Source organism: Eptatretus burgeri, chromosome 12, assembly GCF_056783735.1.
Source record: "Eptatretus burgeri isolate ZD-2024b chromosome 12, Ebu_testis_v1, whole genome shotgun sequence".
Taxonomy (NCBI): domain Eukaryota; kingdom Metazoa; phylum Chordata; class Myxini; order Myxiniformes; family Myxinidae; genus Eptatretus; species Eptatretus burgeri.
The window spans coordinates 54,436,270-54,456,470 of record NC_140972.1 but is presented as its reverse complement, the minus strand read 5'-3'; the positions used below and the strand labels follow the sequence as shown (position 1 = coordinate 54,456,470).

The 20,201-nt window shown below is 47.3% G+C and overlaps 1 pseudogene; it reads left to right on the top strand.

Moving 5' to 3' along the window:
* The first annotated feature begins 7,202 nt into the window (after positions 1-7,202).
* Positions 7,203-13,232, top strand: LOC147015649 (uncharacterized; annotated as a pseudogene).
* The last annotated feature ends 6,969 nt before the right edge of the window (positions 13,233-20,201 follow it).

Genomic DNA, 20,201 nt, shown 5'->3' with positions numbered 1-20,201 from the left:
GATGACGTAACCACGTGACTCGTCTTCATTCATAATTTCCAACCTACTTTGAAAATACGTCATTATGGTACAGACGGTAAAATTAACACGAAAAAAAGTAAACATTCAAAATGCTAAACGAACAAACGAAACAAACATCGATGTAATAAAGCACCGTACTTATGTCCTAATTTGAATTAACACTAGTGCGTGGCCGTACGTGCAAAAAAAAAAAAAAATTGTGACGTCATAGCACCGTGTCCTGTCATTGGTTTGGTAAATAAATAGCCATAACATGGGAAACACTTGGGAAACAGCTGAAACGGATGCAGAAGACCTTGAAATCAAACCTTGAAAAGGCACATAAGGTCCCAGCGTCAACTGTGACGTCATATCAAATGAAGAAGAAAAATTTTGACGTCAATCGTGACGTCATAGCACCGTGTACTGTCATTGGTTTGGTAAATAAATGGCCATAACTTGGGAAGCACTTGTCCGATTAATATCAAACCTTGAAAAGGCGGCAAGTTTCAATTCGATCAGACCAGTGGTTGTCGAGAAACAGAGGACACACACACAGAGAGGACACACACACGCACAAGCACGCACGCACGATTTTCCGTTCATAGGATCAGATGGTTCTTTATGCCGAGCGTAACAAGATAGGAAGGCATATAATGCACAGTAACCGTGCACTTAAGACCATTCATCATTTTTCTATGAACCAGAAAGATCATGGGTTTAGTCTCCCTTGACGTACATAATATATTACGCGGACTCCGCGTCACTGTAATGGGGAGAGAAGAGGTAAACTTCATGGGTGTTTCAAATCTCACTAATAGTCGCACTTGAACACTTCTGTGTACTTCGGGTTAACGGTTCTCGGCTGTTCCTTACAATGGTTTGAACACTTCGCTTGCGAAGAATCCACGAACTGGACTTGTCGGAACTGTAATACTTTATGTTAATTAGGTCACGTGGTGCGAATTGTAACTTTCCACAACAGAGGGCGCTCTCGAATCGTTTAAAATGGTTGCTCGATCTTTTAGCCGTTTAAACGTGTCATTCGTTGATGTATCATTTCTTGCCAATGCCACCCGACTAGAACCGTGGGATTGGTGCTTTGTGGACAGGCTGTTACATGAAAAAGTGCATCGTTCGTTGGATGGACGTTAAGCCGGATGTCCTGCCTGCTAGCATTAGCTGATGTTCACGTTAAGATGGGATGACATCCTTCGCGAATGGGAGACGAATTATCTCCGGTACTCTGAACAAATTTTAAACTCCCATCTCAAATCACCTTCTGTCAAACGTCAGGTCTCGTTGGCAGTTCCACAGTCTGACCAGCTGGTTAAAGTACTATTTATGAACACCTAAGGTTCGTGGTCTCTCTCACACACACACACACACACACACACACACACACACACACCCTCTCCCATATCCACCTACAAGGTCTTCAACTCCAGCTTGATGGATGACTGCTCTCCCCCTCTTGGATAACACCCCTGCCTCACACCTTGCTCACCTTTGTCATGGTATTACATTAATTTGCTGTTTTTAGTCACAGGTCAACAAGAGCTCTGCATGGATGTTGTTGCTGTTGTTGTTGGGATTGTTGCTGGGGTTCGATTTTTGAAATGTTTCCCCATTGTTCGGATAGCTGTCAGACCCAACCAAATTTGTCACTTGACTGGACCATCCATGGCACCCCACATAAATAATATGGCCGCTGGTAATGTATGTTTGAAGTGCCTGCAATTCAGAAACAACCTTAGTGATGATGATGATGATGATGATGATGATGATGATGATGATGATGATGATGATGATGATGATCTGAACGGACCTAGAAAAATGGTGAGCGCACTTCCGGCGCGGCCTGGATGGCTGACAAGATGGAGTCTTGCGTATGTTACATGGTGTCAGAGTGATCTCCAAATATCTCCGATGGCCAAAGCTCTTCGAGTGGGTCAGCAATATGAGCTTTCAACGACTCAAGTTCGCATTGTCTGTGATGAGGACACGAGTGTAGCTGTAGTACACCACAAACAAGCGAGGCCGAAACCGCAATTGAACCCAGCACCACAACTGCCATCACGCGGGAGAGTAACCCCGAATAGACCCCAATGTAAGGACCGCTGTCACCGCTGTTGTGAGGATCCTCACCATGCATGGAGTCACGGTGAATGCCCAGCAATTGCATCCATCTGCTCTTATTGCAAGAAATCGAACTTGCAGCTTGCCGTCGACGTGCCAGCATACATTCAGTTGAAACTCAGTTGGACGGTGCTTGCGCTGATACAACCGAGTACATGGATGAAACCAAAGGGCAAATTCTACAGATAGTGTAGTAGATAGTAAAAAAAATCGTGCAAATGATGATATAAGCATCAAATTTGGCACATTTGTTCTCCAGGGGATTCTAATCAAATCTGCCCGATTGGCCATTTGAAAATCCAAATTTTGAAAAATTAAAAAAAACTTCAAAAAAATTTGAAATCACAGCTGGCTGAAATTCTTGAAGCGCAAGTGAACATCCCAGACAGAGAACCAAGGGGAGATGCAGTCATCATTGATGGCTCAGCACTTATCAATGCCCGACCTCCACGCACTTCAAAGATATTTGATGACTATGCTAAAGAAGACATCATCCCAAAGGTGGAATCCTACGGTGCCAGGTACGACAGGGTGGACGTAGTGTTTGATGTGTCCCAGAAGTCAAGTCTGAAGTCCGAGGCAAGGTCGAAAAGGGGGCAAGGAATCAGAAGAAGAGTGACAGGAACCAGTAAGACCCCAAGTAACTGGAGAAGCTTTCTTCGAGATGACAGCAACAAGACTGAGCTGTTTCACTTCCTTGCCGAAAATGTACTGTACTGAATAGAAGATGCTTAGCAGGCAGACACGAGCGGGGGAACAGTCGAGCCGGGCTGTGTTGCACAAGCGCGAGCGCGGGTGTACTTTGCCCGCGGCTCTCCTTTATTCCGTACTCAGCACACTCACGAGCCGGGCGACTCCAGCATTACTACAACGCCTCAGGCGGCGTGCACCCTATATCCCTTGCAGACCCGATGACCACGCCGACCCCTCCTCCCATCATCATGCCCACCATGCATCATCATCATGCCCCGCCCTGCATGCCCGCAGGCTACACCACACTCCTCCCTCCTAAAACTATGATTATTAAATGATCACCACCATAATAAGCATAAACAACACGAAGGACTTCGGTATAATAGTCGACAAGGCACAAAAAATGAAAACAGCGAAGTATAACAGCACATCACATCATATAATGCGTGAAAGCGAGCTAATGGAGCTGCCCCGGCCAGATTCCGAAGACACAGCACCTCCCAAATTCTGGCCGCGTTACCGATATGAAGCAGCAAGGCGAAAAGCACAGCAGCCCTACACAGCGGAAACGCCCCCAGGCGGCTCATGCTGACATGGTCCTCGGCGAGGCCGTGGCGATCTCCCGAGCAAACCTCCCCCGGCACCATCAAACGCCTCCGGCCCCCTCCCCCCAGGCAGACCCGACGTAGATAAACATTCCGAGGCCGGAAGCCCGCTGTCTGGAAGCCGTGGCGCCAGCGCCAGCCTTGATCGACCTTGGCTGGGGGTGCTGAACAGCGCCGCCGGCTGTACGCACTTAATGCTCCAAAACAACCCACGCACCACAATCAGTTGAGACGCCAATGCCCGTCTAAACGGCCTTGAGCGAACACAGAGAGCTGCGCTCGCAACCAGAGGTGGGGGTAACGCCGACCAGCGCACCAGTCTTGGCTCCGAGTCGATCTCCGAGACCCACACGGCAGCTAGACGGAAGCAATTCCATTGAAACCACACTGCAATCATAGGCTCGTTATAAATCACTACGAACATCATTCGAACCATTGCAAACTCATTTTTTCCGTACAGCGCGTTCTTTTGATAAAATTCCAGCACATGACAAAGCAACTACCCGTGGCCCGGGACAACGGAAGGCCAACCCAACCTTTTTATTCGCCACCACCGCTCCCAAAGCCACCACATCACATTGATCATAATACAAATCCCATTGATTGATCTCCGCCAAACCCACTCTCACACGGGAACTGCTGGCATTTATTTCAACAACGTTAAACTGCATCACTAGAGCAAGGAAAAACACATATGCAATGAACAGCAACCCACAACCCACATCACGAGTCCGTCTCTTGGTTGTCGACTCGATGTTGTGACTCGCGACTTCCTTTAACGCCACGGGCTCACCGCAACCTGTCGAAGCTGCCCGAACAACACCGGCGCGCATTGCCTCACGAACGCTGCCGAAGCGCGGGAACTCATCGCGAGAGCTGATACGGCTCTCTCTGCTCCCGAACCGTACATCACCGCCGCAGGCAGCAACGAACGGCCGCTCCCGTTGCATCAACGCGGCTCCCGCCGCCAGAACCTCGCCCTCGGTACTCGACGCAGGCATCGAAGAGAGCACTGGCACACCTGGAGGTACGAACCGGAGATCCAGCCCAAGGTGCGGCAGCCAGTCCCGACCCAAAAGGGTGGGCCCCTCTCCTCGCACCACGAACACCGAGAGCCGGGCGCGTCGACCTCGGTAGCGCACTGAGACGTCGGCCCTCGCAAGCGGTGCAATCGCTTCACCGGTGTACGTGTACAGCGACAAGGCCGTCTTGACCAGGCGAACACCGCGAAGACCACGAGCCGCCTGCTCACCCATGACCGACACCGCAGCCCCGGTGTCCATGCAAAACACGGTCGGCTGGCCATTCACTTCGACCTCCACCGTGAACGGCGTCGTCATCTCCGAACTAACGGAAAACAGACTCAACCGTGGTTGCATCTCCTGCTCCGGCTCGCCGGCATCGCCATGCCCCAGTTGCAGGCCGATCTCCAGGTCACTGGGGTCCTCCCGCACCTCGTCATTCAAGACCCCAACGGAGGCCCCCGCCATCCGACACACACGCTTCAAATGTCCCACCTTGTGACAATGCAAACACACGGTGTTCTTATACGGGCACATTTGTCGCAGGTGCGGACCCGCACACCCCCAGCACCCCTGGAAAGCCCCTTCGCTCCCGGTGCGACCGTGCTGCGGTGCGCGCCCTCGTCCCGCACCGCCAGGCACGCGTGCGACCTGCGGCACTGGAGCCATCGCGCGGACTCCGGGCTGCGCGACCTGCGGCACCGGCGCGGTTACCGCGTGGACCTTGGGATCAGCCGACATGCCCCAGCTGGAGCTACTCATTACGTCCTGGCCAGCGATGGCGCGGATATCCGTGAGTGTCTGCTCGACAGACGAAGCAGTCCCGACCGCCGAGTCGAATGTGATGTCGGTCAACCGCAGGATGGCTGCTACCATCTTTGCGTCTCGCAGACCAGAAATAAAACGATCTCTGAGCCGTGTCGGACGCTCCTCTGTCGTGAATTTGCACGGCACAGCCGAATGCTTCACCCGTGCTACGAAGTCCGCAACGCGCTCCTCGCCACCCTTAGCGAGGTGATCGAACTGGAACCGCGCGAGATGTAACGACTTCTCTGGCGCCAAGTGGGTCTTCATTTTCGCCACGATGTCCTGAAACGACAGCTCGTCATCACTGGGCTTATTTGGAGCCACCAAATCACTCAGCAGCCGGTAGTGCTCCGTTGATAGCGAGGCGAGCAAGATCGCCTTGCGTTTCTCTTCATCATCTACATCATTAGCGCGAAAGTAGCAACCCAACTGTTCAGAAAACAACTCGAATTCATCTCCCCCGAACACGGGTACGCGTCCGTGCGCCGTGCCCCGACCTTCTGCCATGCTCGTGCTGGCGAGACCTTTGGCTCCGTAGCCTGGAACCGCACGGGTTACTTGCCGCCCTGCACACGCCGATCCGAAGATCCTCGTCAGCCAACTGTACTGTACTGAATAGAAGATGCTTAGCAGGCAGACACGAGCGGGGGAACAGTCGAGCCGGGCTGTGTTGCACAAGCGCGAGCGCGGGCGTACTTTGCCCGCGGCTCTCCTTTATTCCGTACTCAGCACACTCACGAGCCGGGCGACTCCAGCATTACTACAACGCCTCAGGCGGCGCGCACACCTTATATCCCTTGCAGACCCGATGACCACACCGACCCCTCCTCCCATCATCATGCCCACCATGCATCATCATCATGCCCCGCCCTGCATGCCCGCAGGCTACACCACAGAAAAGATGTGTGAAACACAGACGACAAGCACAGTCATTGTCACAAACGGAGAAGATGCCATTAGCAACACAAGGAAGTCACTGGATGCTGTGTCTCCATGTGGTCATGAAGAAGCTGACACTCGAATATTTGTACACGCCAGGGATGCAACGACGGATGGTAGCAAGTTCATTATCATTAAGGCTAATGACACGGACGTACTAGTCATAGCAATATCTGTACTGCCATCCTTACAGGAACTAGGTCTTGAGAACATGTGGATTGCCTTTGGCCAAGGAGCCAAGGCACGATGGATTCCAGTCCATGAGGTAGTTTCTGCAATAGGGCATGAGAAAGCTAGGGGGATCCCATACTTCCATGCGTTCACTTGATGTGACGTCGTGTTTGCCTTCCGCAGTAAAGGGAAGAAAACTGCATGGCAGACTTGGAACGTCTTTGATGATGTTTCTGAAACATTCACCAATCTCAGCCAGCATCCAACATTGATTCGTGATCTTGACTTTTTAAAAGTTTTTTTTTTGTTTTAATTTTTCAAAATTTGGATTTTCAAATTGCCAATCAGGCAGATTTGATTAGTATCCCCTGGAGAACAAATGTGCCAAATTTGATTCTTGTATCATCATTTGCACGATTCCTCTCAAAAATTGCTGTTATCTGCCCCACTATGATCGGTGCACTGCAGACAACGGCTGCATCACGAGGTGATGAATGGAGGCAGTCTTTCTTGGTATCAGGAAGGCAAGTGACCTTCAGAATTGATACCGGAGCTCGCTGCAACACAATGCCACTTCCATTGGAACTGAAGTGGAATCCAGTGACATTTTTGCTGAGTTGAAGGAATATCCGGACTGAGTGTAAACGACTGGAACTCCACCAGGCATGTATACAATTACATTGCAACCTGATGTGAAGAGAGTAGTACGCGCTTCACGGAGACAACCAGCTTCCCTCTATTCCACGGATTAAAATCCGACTGGGGGAGATGAATGGGGGATGAATGCATTGCCAAAGTTAATGAACCAACTGAATGGGTCAGCTCAATGGTGGTATCTCTCAGAAATGACAAACTGAGAATCTGTCTTGGTCCATCTGATCTGAACAAAGTCATCAAGAGGGAGCACCATCCCATGCGTACAGTTGAGGAGGTCGTTGCAAGTGTACCTGATGCCAAGGTGTTCTCAGTGCTTGAAGCGAAGTCAGGGTTCCTACAAATCAAACTGGACGAGAAATCGTCCTATCTGACGTGTTTCAATACACTATCCGGTAGGTACAGGTGGCTTCGGCTTCCTTTTGGACTGAAATGTGCACCTCAAATATTTCAGAGGATTATGGACCAGATGATTGAAGGCATAGATGGAGCATTCGCGATCATGGATGACGTTCTTGTAGCTGGTCCAAACGTGGAGTTGCATGATCGAATTCTGAAAAAGATTAAAGAGAGAGAGCAACAAATTACTGTCGGAAGTTGAATCTGCAGAAGTGCAAAATCCGCCAGTCACAGGTACAGTACGTAGGACACATCCTGTCTGCTGATGGATTATCACCTGATCCGCGCCAAAGTTGAGGCAGTTCATAGTATGCCGATTCTGACCGATAAGGAAGCTGTGAGATACTTCATTGGATTTATCACGTATCTGTCAAAGTTCATCCCTCGGTTGAGTGACGAGTTAGCTTCACTCCGAGAGCTGCTGAAATCAGACGTTGAATATCAATGGCAATCGGCTCAAGCTTGAGCATTTGAGAGACCGAAGGAACTTTATTGTTTTCCACCTGTTCTTGCGTACTTTGACGTGAACAAACCAGCCGAAGTAGACTTGGTGCAGTTCTCTTACAGGACAGCCGACCTGTCGCATGCAGTTCCAGGACCCTTACGGAGACGGAGACACGGTATGCACAAATAGAGAAGGAGATGTGATACATCGTGCATGCCTGCAAGAAGTTTCATTGTTATATATTTGGGAAACCAGTCACCATCTCCAATGAACATAAGCCTCTGGAAATGATCGCCAAGAAGCCGTTGCTGTCCGCTCCGATGAGACTGCAGGGCATGCTAGTACAATTGCAATGGCATGACTTCACCATTCAGTACAGAAGAGGGGAGGATATGCAACTTCCAGACACCTTTCTAGAGCGTACCTGCCAGATACTCATTCAGAACTCGACAACTTGGAGCATATTTCAATTCTGGACTTTCTATCCATCTCTGACGAGAAGTATGCAGATCTTCAAAAAGCTACTCGGTCAGAACTCGGTCATTTACAGTCCGTGATTCTTGACGGATGGTCAGAGGCCAGGCGAGGTCTTCTTTTGCCGATAGTTTATGACCGTGATGCTGTAAAAAGGCACTTTGACCTGGAAAAAGCAAAACAGAAGTTCCACCGTAATCGTCACTCATTCAAAGATCTTCCACCACTACATCAGAATGATGAAGTTAGAATGGAGCCTCATATGGGTTCCAAATAGTGGATACCAGCTGTGATTGTGAAGCAGCATTCTGAGACACGTTCGTACGTTGTTCAGTCCTGAGAAACGGGTGACACTTATCGCCGTAACCGTCGACATTTATGTAAGAGCACCAGTGTAGCCAATAAGGGTGTCACTCTCGATCGGTCTTTCGTTGATACTGATAACGCTACCAGTGAGGCACATGATGGCTCAAGCTGTTCGTCCGACATGAAACCTCCAGCTGGTGACACTGCACTTGCTGTAGATCTGAGTGAGCCAGACAGAGCAGTCACCCCATCAGTATCTATAGCTGGCCCAGTTACCCCATGCGTAACTCGTACTCGAAGTGGTCATTTCAGTCGTCGACCAAACAGACTTGACTTGTGATGAACTGTAAATGTTACCCTTGTTAAGTTTGGGTGTTTCCTAGCACTGAATTGGATTTGATTTGTTTCAAGGTTATCTCAATTGAAGTGTTTGTTCTGTTGTTTTGGGACTGAGTTGGAATTTGCAAGCGACCAATGCTTCCATTTATTTTATAATCTCTGATTCTATTTCTCTTACTGCATTGGTTTGAGTTCTGTACTATTTGTTCATGTAACAATAACTTGTTCAATGCACTTGTCCATCTTGAAGGGGAAGATGTAATGTGTGTTTGAAGTGCCTGCAATTCAGAAACAACTTTAGTGATGTTGTTGTTGATGTTGATGTTGATGTTGATGATGATGATGATGATGATGATGATGATCTGAACAGATCTACAAAAATAAAGAACGCACTTCCGGCGTGGCCCGGATGGCTGACAAGCTGGAGTCTTGCGTATGTTACAGCCGCCATCTTGGTTTTATGGTGGGCCTAAGACATCAGGCCTCTGCTGATTATACACTGCTTGGGTTTGTTGCGTCAGATTTCCATTGGCTTTGTTTAGATCGAGTGTTACTCATGATGAGGGATTCCGGAAAATGTAATCATATGTCGAATAAAAAATTTTCGGCACCCTGTCCGAAATGGTGTCCGTCACCATGTCCGTCGCCATGTCACCATGGTTTTTCGTCACCATGTCCGAAAAAAATATAATTTTTATATATCGAATAAAATCACATGTCACCATGTCCGCCCGCAATTTGCGTACACATAGGGGCCGCTCAAAAATTACGTAATGCCCGGAGGGGTTGGGGTGGGTGGTTCTGGTGGGGGATGTATGTCCAAATATTATGGAACATTACAAGGGGCTTTGGGGATGTTTTCAGTGGCGTTACATAACACTATTAACCAATGACTTGTTTACCTCTATAATAGTCACAGTTTTTGCATTCACATCTTACATAATTAAAATAGGGACAAAACACCTGGGCTCTCACCTGGTAGCGGATGAATAAGAAAACCAGGTAGCCACCAGTCTGCGTGGATGACCCTCAAAATATGTAATGGAGAAGAAAGCAAATACCACTGGATTTGTTTTAAGTAAGTTTAAGATTTGTTTAAGTTTAAGATTTGTTTAAGAAAACCTGTAAGTTTTAATATTGATGCAGCTCAGTGACTTGTCATCGCAGATTATTATTCAAAATTCCCCATTATTCGCCAACTGCCCGAGTCTGCCTCCAGCCACGTGATTATTGCGACCCTGGGACAGATCTTCTCTGACTATGGAATTCCTGATACGTGATAACGGTCCTCGTTTTTCCAGCGAGGAATTTCATTCTTTCGCTGGTGAATGGATTTTTGACCGCATCACATCATCCCCACCATACCTAAAATCAAATGGAGTCATTGAGCATCATGTCGACACGGTGAAATTCATCCTCCGCAAATCAGAAGGTGCAGGAAATGATTTTCATCCAGCACTGCGAGCTCGGCATTCCACACAGGTGAGCTCCAACTTGACGAGTCCTGCTCAAAGACGAGCGAAGAAGCTGCTGCTTGCCGGTCTGAGGGATGACAGATGGTACGGCAGAGGGTGGAGTCATCGGCAAAGAGAATTAGAGGATTTTCCAGAGAGTCCGAGAGATCATTGATGAAAACCAGAAAAAGAACAGGGCCCAGAACGCTACCTTGAGGAACTCCAGCCTGCACAGGAAGAGGGGATGAAAGAACTCCATTTAGGGCCACACGTTGACTGCGACAGGAGAGGAAGTCTGCGAGCCATGAGTGGAGATGGCCTTGAATACCATGGGAAGAGAGTTTGGTGAGTAGGGCAGGGTGCCAGACTGTGTCAAAAGCACGTGATATGTCCAGGGATACGGCTCGGATTTCCTGTCTGGCATTGAGGACCTCCATCCATTGATGGGAGAGCAGTAGCAGCATATCTAGGGTAGAGTGACCTGGTCTGAAACCAAATTGATGATTGGAAATCAAGCCATTGGAGAAGAGGAAGGATTTCATGTCTGAAGCGATGATGGATTCCATAACCTTGCTGATGATTGGGAGAAGGCTGATTGGTCTATAGTTACAGGGATCTGTTTTTGCACCTTTTTTATGCAGGGCAGTGATGTTAGCAGATTTCCAAGCAGATGGCAGATGACCTTGGGAAAATGAGAGGGTGAATAGAACAGAGAGAGGGTGAGCAAGAGCAGAAGAGCAGGCTTTGAGGACACGTGGGCTGATGCCGTCTGGACCGGTTGCAGAATCTGACTCGAGGTTTGAAAGCAAGCTCTCCACCTTGTCAGGAGAAAAGGATACAGAGTCCAGGGACAGTTGGGTGCGACTGGGTAAAGTGGGTAGAGATAGTGATGGGTTTGGGACACAAGATTTAGCTGCAAACACCGAGTTTAGACATTCAGCTTTATCACGTGTGGAATCAGCAGTGCGGCCATTTGAGGTAAGGGAGGGGATGGAGGGGAACATACACCAGAAACAGATTTGATTAAACGCCACCAGGATTTTGAGGAGGGAGAGAGGTTTGAGAGTTCAGACTTGAGATGAGAAAGATGTTGTTTTCTGGCTCTCCTGAGGGTAGATACACACTTGTTCCGAGCTTTGTGGAAAGAACTGAGATTGCCCTCAGTTGGGTTTGCTTTCCATGAGGCAAAGGCAAGTTGTTTCAGGACAACTGCCTCGCCACAAGCTTCAGTAAACCAAGGGCGGGAGGAAGGGTAAGACAACTGAACACGAGAGGGGATAAATCTGTGCATGAGGGAGAGCAAGTTTCTTTGAAAGAATTCCCAGGATGAGTTGATGTTTGAGAAAGTAGTGATAGGAGACCAGTCTGTAAGTTTGATGGCTGCTCGGAGACCCTGCCAGTCGGCTTGAGTGAAATGCCAGACTCGACGGCGGTGAGGTGGTTCTCTGATAACAGCCAGAGAGATGTCCACTTTAACAAGGACGTGGTCAGAAGAACCAATTGGAGCGAAGGAAGAGCAGCAGATATTGTCAGGGAAATTTGTCAAAATCAGATCCAGAAGTGATGGAGTACCATTGGTTGAGATCCGGGTCGGGAAGTTGACCGATTGAGTCAGTCCCAATGAGTCACAGAAAGCTTTTGCTGATGTCCCATGGCAGGTGAGAGAGGTACCCACACCGAGCCAACTGGCGTGATGACAATTGAAGTCGCCACATAAGAGGAAGAGAGAGTTTGGATGAGAAGATAGAAGATGGTCCATGTTTTCGGAGAGTGAGGTGTAGATGGAGTCATCACTGTTCGGTGGACGGTACAGTACACATATAAACCCACCCCCATCCAAATCCTCGATCTTTTCTACCCCCGATAATCCACCCAAGCCCACTTCCTTCAATTCTCCTGCTTTCCTTCCTGAAAGTCCCTTTAATGTCCATCTTCCCCTCGCCATGTTCCCCGTCCCATCCCCATCCCTCTCCCTTCCACAGTTCACCTGTGTCTGTTCCCCAATGTTTTGTCCCTTCCACTCCCGCCCCTCTTGTCTCATGCCTCCTTGCTGTGAGTTGTGTGTTAGCTCTCATACGAGCCTCGACCAAGGTATACAAAAAAAAAAAAAAAAAAAAAAAAAAAAAAAAAAAAAAAAAAAAAAAAAATGCAAATGGGGGAGAAAAGTGAAATCATTTTTGCCAAACAAAATCGCCAGCACACATGACGATGACAACCTCGTGTACGAGGACCTGGAGAGGCATCATCACCCACAAAACCTCGACCATGATCATCATGCGAAGGCACAAGGAATGTCGTGTCTTTACCCTGGACAACAAGTTCACATTCAGAAGTCCAACACCCATTGTTGGCAGCTGGCCACGGTCCTCTCCACATGTGGAGAGCCACACTTATAACATGTACTTGTGTCACCAAATGTTCAAACACTCCGCGCAACGAAATTCACATTGAGGAGTTTTCAGCATGTATGTTTCCGGTATCCCATCAACCGATGAGGCGAAACGAGAATTGTGAACCCACCGTGAACAGGAATGGTGAACCATCTGCAGGGTCCGGTGTTGAACCTTCGAACCATGACTGTGATGCCACTCACTCTACCAGAGCACAGTTACTTCGTCAACCTCCCCAGCAGTCTGCCAGTTGTCGTCACATGTTTCCTCCTTCACAGAGCCTAATAACTGTCCAAAGCAGGTCTGGCCAAGCTGTGAAGAAGCCATGTCGTCTCGATCGAAACATCTTGGGCCGTCTGGTGTTAACGGCTCCAGTTTTCAATCTGGTCTTGTAATGGTATTGCATTAGCCTGGTCTTTTTACTTTGTGTTCACTGGACCGGAAGTGCTGGCGTGTGCTTGGGGAATGAGGCAGAGTTCCGGGGCGCGGTGCGTTCTGTGGCTTCACTTTGCCCGGTGCCCGATGATTCTGGTACTGTAATAAACCCGATGATTCTCTTTGAACATTGCTTCTCTATCATTAACAATGGAACTTTACAAGCTTGATGTCATGGAAACCAAGGCCTTCAAGATTATTGGCATCTTCTGCGATGAAGCCGAGTCTTTGGGCCTATCTCCGTCACACCACAGGCAGGTCGGTGGTCTCTCCGTCTTCTACCACTTCCTTTCTGTTCTTGCACTTTCTGCTCTTTCTATGCTTTGTCCCCCCTCCATGTTTCTGCAGGTTCCACTATCAACCCCCTTGTGGAGAGACTACCTAAATTCAGGATCACTGCTCACCTCTACTCATTTGTTCTTCTTTTTTCCCACCTGTGGAAGTGACTCACATTTTCTTCAATGTCATTCTTCCCTCTAGTTCTTCAAGACAGCTGTTCACGACTATCTTAAGTCATCCTCCATCCACCACAACCATAATCTTTTCTACCTTTGGTGTTTCTCCCAAGCCAATCTCTTTCCAAGTTTACAACTTTTCCCTCCTGAGAGTTTCCTTCTGTATCCATCTTGACCACCCTCCACCACCCAATCACACCCATTGTTTGTCCAAGTCTCCCTCTATTATGCCCTTCCACCCCACTGTTGGAGTCTGTCTCTCTCTCTCTCTCTCTCTCTCTCTCTCTCTCTCTCTCTCTCTCTTTCTCTCTCTCTCTCTCTCTCTCTCTCTCTCTCTCTCTCTCTCTCTCTCTCTCTTGTTCCTTTTATTATGTTGCATCCTGATCTTTTTCAGTGTTTTAGCTCTTTTATGAGCCTTGACCTTGGATACAAAACCGTGTCTTCCCAGGGCACTCTGAGGTACCAGTGACACCATATTTGTGACGTCACTTTTCTCTTTGCATTTAGTGGGGTAATTAAGGAGAAATCACTGCTCCCCCCCCTCTCCTCGCATCCCAACCATGGGATGCGAAGCAACAACGTTTGTATGTTCTCCATCCTCTAAATGCTGAGCATCAAGCGAGGAAGCAACACATATCATTAAAGTCTTTGGTATGATTAGATCAAGTTCAGACTCAAACTGCCAAACTCCCAGACAGAGTGGATGCTGGCAGCATTATACTGCATCCGAGAATTGGGGCAAACTTATCTCTGGGCCACTCTACAAGGAAAATTTGTTATAATTGAGGGTTAAAAGATGTAATCTTCTTCGTTCGGATGCAGCACAAGGCATATAGCTGAGAGCCAATACTCCTGATGGTATTCGCCTGCGCCAATATTGACTGAAGGGCAATACACGTTCGTATTGGTTGAGGTCACGGCTGTGCTGCTGATGCAGTGCCCTCTGCTGGTGAGGGCAGGAATTTATAATTTGTTCAGGGTGCTGGCGATAGCTAACCCTCTCTTCACAAAGGACACAGTGGGATCTTTAATGTCCATCAACGAATGCTGGCAGACAGTACGCCGGTTCAACGTCCATCCGAGGGATGGCACACACATTGTTGAAACACCCTACCTCTGAAACACCAGGATGACGGTTTATAGCTGGGTCGGGATTCAAACCCAGGCTAGGCAGCTTAGAGGCAAGTTTGCATCCCCCGAGGCCATCCTTCCAGCCCAAAACATCATATGTAATTGAAGAAATATACTTCTGGTCCTGTCAAACTCAACCTGATTCGACACTCTGTTAAGACCACTTCAAATCCTGATTGAGGGTGTCTTGATATTTGTCAAATTGCACCTCCAGTTGTGTGGGTTCAATACCCGAAGAATAATAATCAACAAATTACAGGTTAGCAGCAGCAGCGGTGGCAGCAGCAGCAGCACTTTCCTCTGTGACAACTTGATTTCTGCCTTTTTAACTTTCTGGATATGCTTAGAGAAATCCTCACACATGAATCTCTGTCTATTGAGCACAACCAGAGCCCGACTTGATTCCTGTTGTCAGCCTCAGTACTAAGCACCCTGGATGCTCCTTACATGACACACTCACCCACCCAGGCTCCCAGGTAACCCAAGTCCACAGGATGACGTTTCACCTCGAAATGTTCACGATAGAGTTACAAGCTGAAACACCGCAAGGATATTCTGGAAGCAAGCTTGTATTTTTCGATGAAGTCTGAGGACATCTAATTTCACATTATTACTCTGTAAAGGGTGTCCGCAATGTCACCCTTTGTCAAAATTGTGACATTGCCTTTTATCATGTTAGCTGAAAACACTGGAGGGTTCTACAAGTTATACCATAAACATTTGCAGAACTCTTACTTTATTACACGTTTTACATCATATGACACAAGCCTTAAGTGTCCAGTGCATTTGTTTGTGCTCCAACATCGTCAATACAGAGAATAATTTCGTGCCATGTTCGGTGGGAAATTTTTTGGACCATGTGTGGGGTGTATCGGGTGATCAAATTAAAAGGAAGTCTCACTGCTTGTTTATGGTCATCAGTGGTTTTCACCCAATCTGTAAAAGGGAAAAAGGAAACGAATGAACACTCTGCACACAAAGGTAATGTCAGTTTTTACGAGGGGTGATAAGACATTCTGGCCACTCTGTACATGGGGTAAAGGCTTCAACTTAGCTGTCTCTGACAGAGCTTCAGGAAGTAGTTAGTGCAGGATGGAGATGTTTGGAGAAATCAGATCATAAATATCACCAGAAGTCGAACATGACTTGATGGAACTGGATAACTCTTGGTCAGTCCTCTCGAGATTTATACAATGCCTATAGAAAGTGTACACCCCCTTCAAAATTTTCACCTTTTGTTGCCTTATAGCCTGGAATTAAATTCGACTTTTACCACATTTATTTACACATCACAACTTAAAACTTCCAAATGAAAGACAAATTGTACAAATTTCAGAAAATTAATTAAAAATACAAAACTATAATATCTTGGGTAGGATAAGGGTCCACCCCCCTCTCATAACAATTGTAAATTAGCTCAGTTGTAACCAATCACCTTCAAAATCACACACCAAGGTAATTGGCCTCCACCCGTGTTAAATTGTAGTGATTCTGATGATATTTTTCATTATGAAATCAGCTGTTCCTGTTGGTTTTCTCTACTGGGCAGTGCATTTCACAACAAAGGCTCAACCATGAGCACCAAGGAGCTTTCAAAATACCTCCAGGATAAAGTTGTGGAAAGGGACAGATCAGGGAATGGGTATAAAAATATAGCAAAAGCCTTGAATATCCTTTGAAGCACAGTCAAGGCAATCATTAAGAAGTGGAAGGTGTATGGTACCACCAAGACCCTGCCTAGATCAGGCCGTCCCTCCAAACTGGACGACCAAGGAGGAAACTAATCAGAGAGGCCAATGACAACTATGAAAGAGCTACATGCCTTTATGGCAAAGACTGGTCACTGTGTGCATGTGACAATATCCCAAGCACTCCACAAGTCTGGGCTGAATGGTAGGGTGGCAAGAAGGAAGTCATTACTCAAAAAAGCCCACCTTGAGTCCCATTTGAGGAATGCAAAATTCCACTCTGGAGATTCTGAAGCCATGTGGCAGAACGTTTTGTGGTCTGATGAAACCAAGATGGAACTTTTTGGCCGAAATGCAAAATGTTATACTTGGTGCAAAACCCAACACAACACATCACCCAAAGAACACTATCACGACTGTGAAGCACGATGATGTTTCTCATCTGCAGCGACTGGGGCACTTATCAGGTTGGAAGGGAAAATGAATGGAGCAAAATCCAGAAAAATCCGAGAGGAAAACCTGCTGCCCTCTGCAAGAAAGCTGAAATTCAGACGGAAGTTCACCTTTCAGCATGACAATGCCCGAATAACACAGCCAAGGCTACAATGGAGTGGATAAGGAACAAAAAGATAAATGTCCTCGAGTGGCCCAGTCAGAGCCCTGACCTAAATCCAATCGAAAATCTGTGGCATGACTTGAAGATTACTGTCCATCAACACTCCCCACGCAACTTCACTGAGCTTGAACAGTTTTGTACAGAAGAATGGGCAAATATTGCCCACTTAAGGTGGTTCTGTGTTTGGAGCTTTAGCAGTTCTCCTTCAGGGCTCTCTGCTGACGATCTGAAAGTTAAGTTTCTGGTCGTTATCTGTCCCGTTTTAACTGTTTATTTTCTCACCTGCATGTTACTGTGTGTTCCTAGTTCGGTTTTGTTTCAAAAATCGTGCTATTTTGTGAGTTTTCGTCGACCTTGTCTTACCGAGTGCTTGAGGCCTACCAATCGTTCCCTTCGGTGTACGATTGTGTTTATTTGTATTTTCTCCCCATTACCTTCAATTTCTATCTTCCACACTTTCCCAACGTCCCCCATTCCTCCCAACTAAACACTCTATTTATTGTCTTAAATTTTAAAAAACTACCTTTCTCCTTGCACACTCACAAGTCTTGATTCTTCTTCTTCTTCTGGATCCTCCTCTTCTTCTTCCTCCTGCAGGCACACCATCTTTATTCTACTGAGCTGACCCTCTCTCGCCATTACCTTCACGATTTCTTCTGATCTACAAGCTTCCATTCCCGAATCTTACCTGTTCTTCAAAAATAGATCAAAAAATAATAATTTTCCTTGTATCCTTTCGATCTCGACACTTCCTGTAACCACGTGTCTCTCTCTACTCTTCCTGGTACTTTTCATCGACCCAGCAGCTTCACACTGCATTTACCGTCCAAATTCACCACACACTTCAACGAATTTACTTCAACCTTCCCTTTTCCAAATGTTACGCAATCCTTATTTATAATAAATAATTTCACTTTTGACGATACATCTCCCACAGCCAAGTGCTTCTCCCATAACCACGTGATCTGTTTAGACCCCCTGCATTTATCGATCCAATTTCACCGCTCACCTCACTATTTTTTTTCTAAAAGAATTCCATGACCTAATCTGATGAAAACTCTCTTAAACAATAATAATAATAATAATAATAATAATAATAATAATAACAAAAACGATCTCTTATAATGCTTCATCTTCCTCTTTCACACATGTGGTACTCTTTACTGCATCATAATGCACTACTCTTCTACTATTTAAACAGCCTGCTCTCAATTCGACCTTTCCTTCATACCTTGCCCAAAAAATCCAACTGTTACAGCATTTCTTCTCCCCATTCTCTGAATTCGCCTTTATTGCAAACATCAAGAAACATGTTTAATTGCATAACTGACCGAAAACTTAAAAAAACCCAGTTTGCTATAAATGTTCGCTTTCCATCAACCATTCTTTTTTTTCCAATTTCATTGCCAACTCACCCCTCACTCTCAAAGCAACCATCCCACTCTTCTCCCTCCAAGCCTCCATCTCACCTCTCTCAAAAACTCCCCCTCACCTTTCTCCCACCATTCACCCCCCTCACTCACTCTTCCCAAAGTTGCCCCTCCTCTCTTCCACAAAGCTGCCTCCTTCCACTGCCCTCTCACCTCCATCTCTTCACTTCACCTCCTCAAATCCTCAACTGCCTTCTTCCTTGTCTCTGGTCCCCCTCTCCCCCAGCACCACAGAGCCTTTTCTCCTCCTCATCCGGCCCCCTCTCCGCGCTATTCTGCAATCCCCCACACTCTTTCAACAACTCTCCTTACCTACCCCCCTCATCCTACCCTCTCTCTCCCCTCCCACCCCCTGCACCCAAAGCCTCCTCCCCTCCCTCTTCATTAAAAGTGTGGACCTCAAATATCCGGGGCCTTCGCTCAAACCTTTCAGATCTTTCCATACAGGTTGCCACTGACAAACCAGACATAATCTGCCTAACAGAAACTTTCCTCCCCCAAGACGTGTCTGACTCCCAAGTATCTCTCCCTGGTTACTCCCTCGTCCGGTTTGACAGACCTGACCCTCGCCCTGGTGGAGGAGTTGCTCTCTTCATCAAAGACTATTCCTCACTCGCCGTGCACTGCTCTCACACCCCCAGGAATACCTCTGGCTACGGCTTCCCCTCCACTCCCACCTCATGTTTATATGTGTACTGTATTGTCCACCTAACAGTGATGACTCTATTTACACCTCACTATCTGAAAACATGGACCAACTTCTATCTTCTCATCCAAACTCTCTCTTCCTCATATGTGGCGACTTCAATTGTCATCATGCCAGTGGGCAAGGTGTGGGTACCTCTCTCACCTGTCATGGCACCTCAGAAAAAGCTTTCTGCGACTCATTGGGACTGACTCAATCGGTCAACTTCCCTACCCGGATCTCAACCAATGGTACTCCATCTCTTCTGGATCTGATTTTGACAAATTTCCCTTACAATATCTGCTGCTCTTCTTTCGCTCCAATCGGTTCTTCTGACCACGTCCTTGTCAAAGTGGACATCTCTCTGGCTATTATCAGAGAACCACCTCACCGCCGTCGAGTCTGGCATTTCACTCAGGCCGACTGGCAGGGTCTCCAAGCAGCCCTCAAACTTATAGACTGGTCTCCTTTTGCTACTTTCTCCAACATCAACTCATCCTGGGAATTCTTTCAAAGAAACTTTCTCTCCCTCATGCACAGATTTATCCCCTCTTGTCTTCAGTTGTCCTACCCTTCCTCCCGCCCTTGGTTCACTGAAGCTTGTGGTGAGGCAGTTGCCCTGAAACAACTTGCCTTTGCCTCGTGGAAGGCTAACCCAACTGAGGGTAATCTCAGTTCCTTCCATAAAGCTCAGAACAAGTGTGTATCTACCCTCAGGAGAGCCAGCAAACAACGTCTTTCTAATCTCAAGTCTGAATTTTCAAACCTCTGTCCATCCTCCAAATCCTGGTGGCATCTAATGAAATTTGTTTCTGGTGTATGTTCCCCCTCCATCCCCTCCCTTACCTCAAATGGCCACACTGCTGATACCGCACGTGAAAAAGCTGAATGCCTAAACTCGGTGTTTGCAGCAGAATCTTGTGT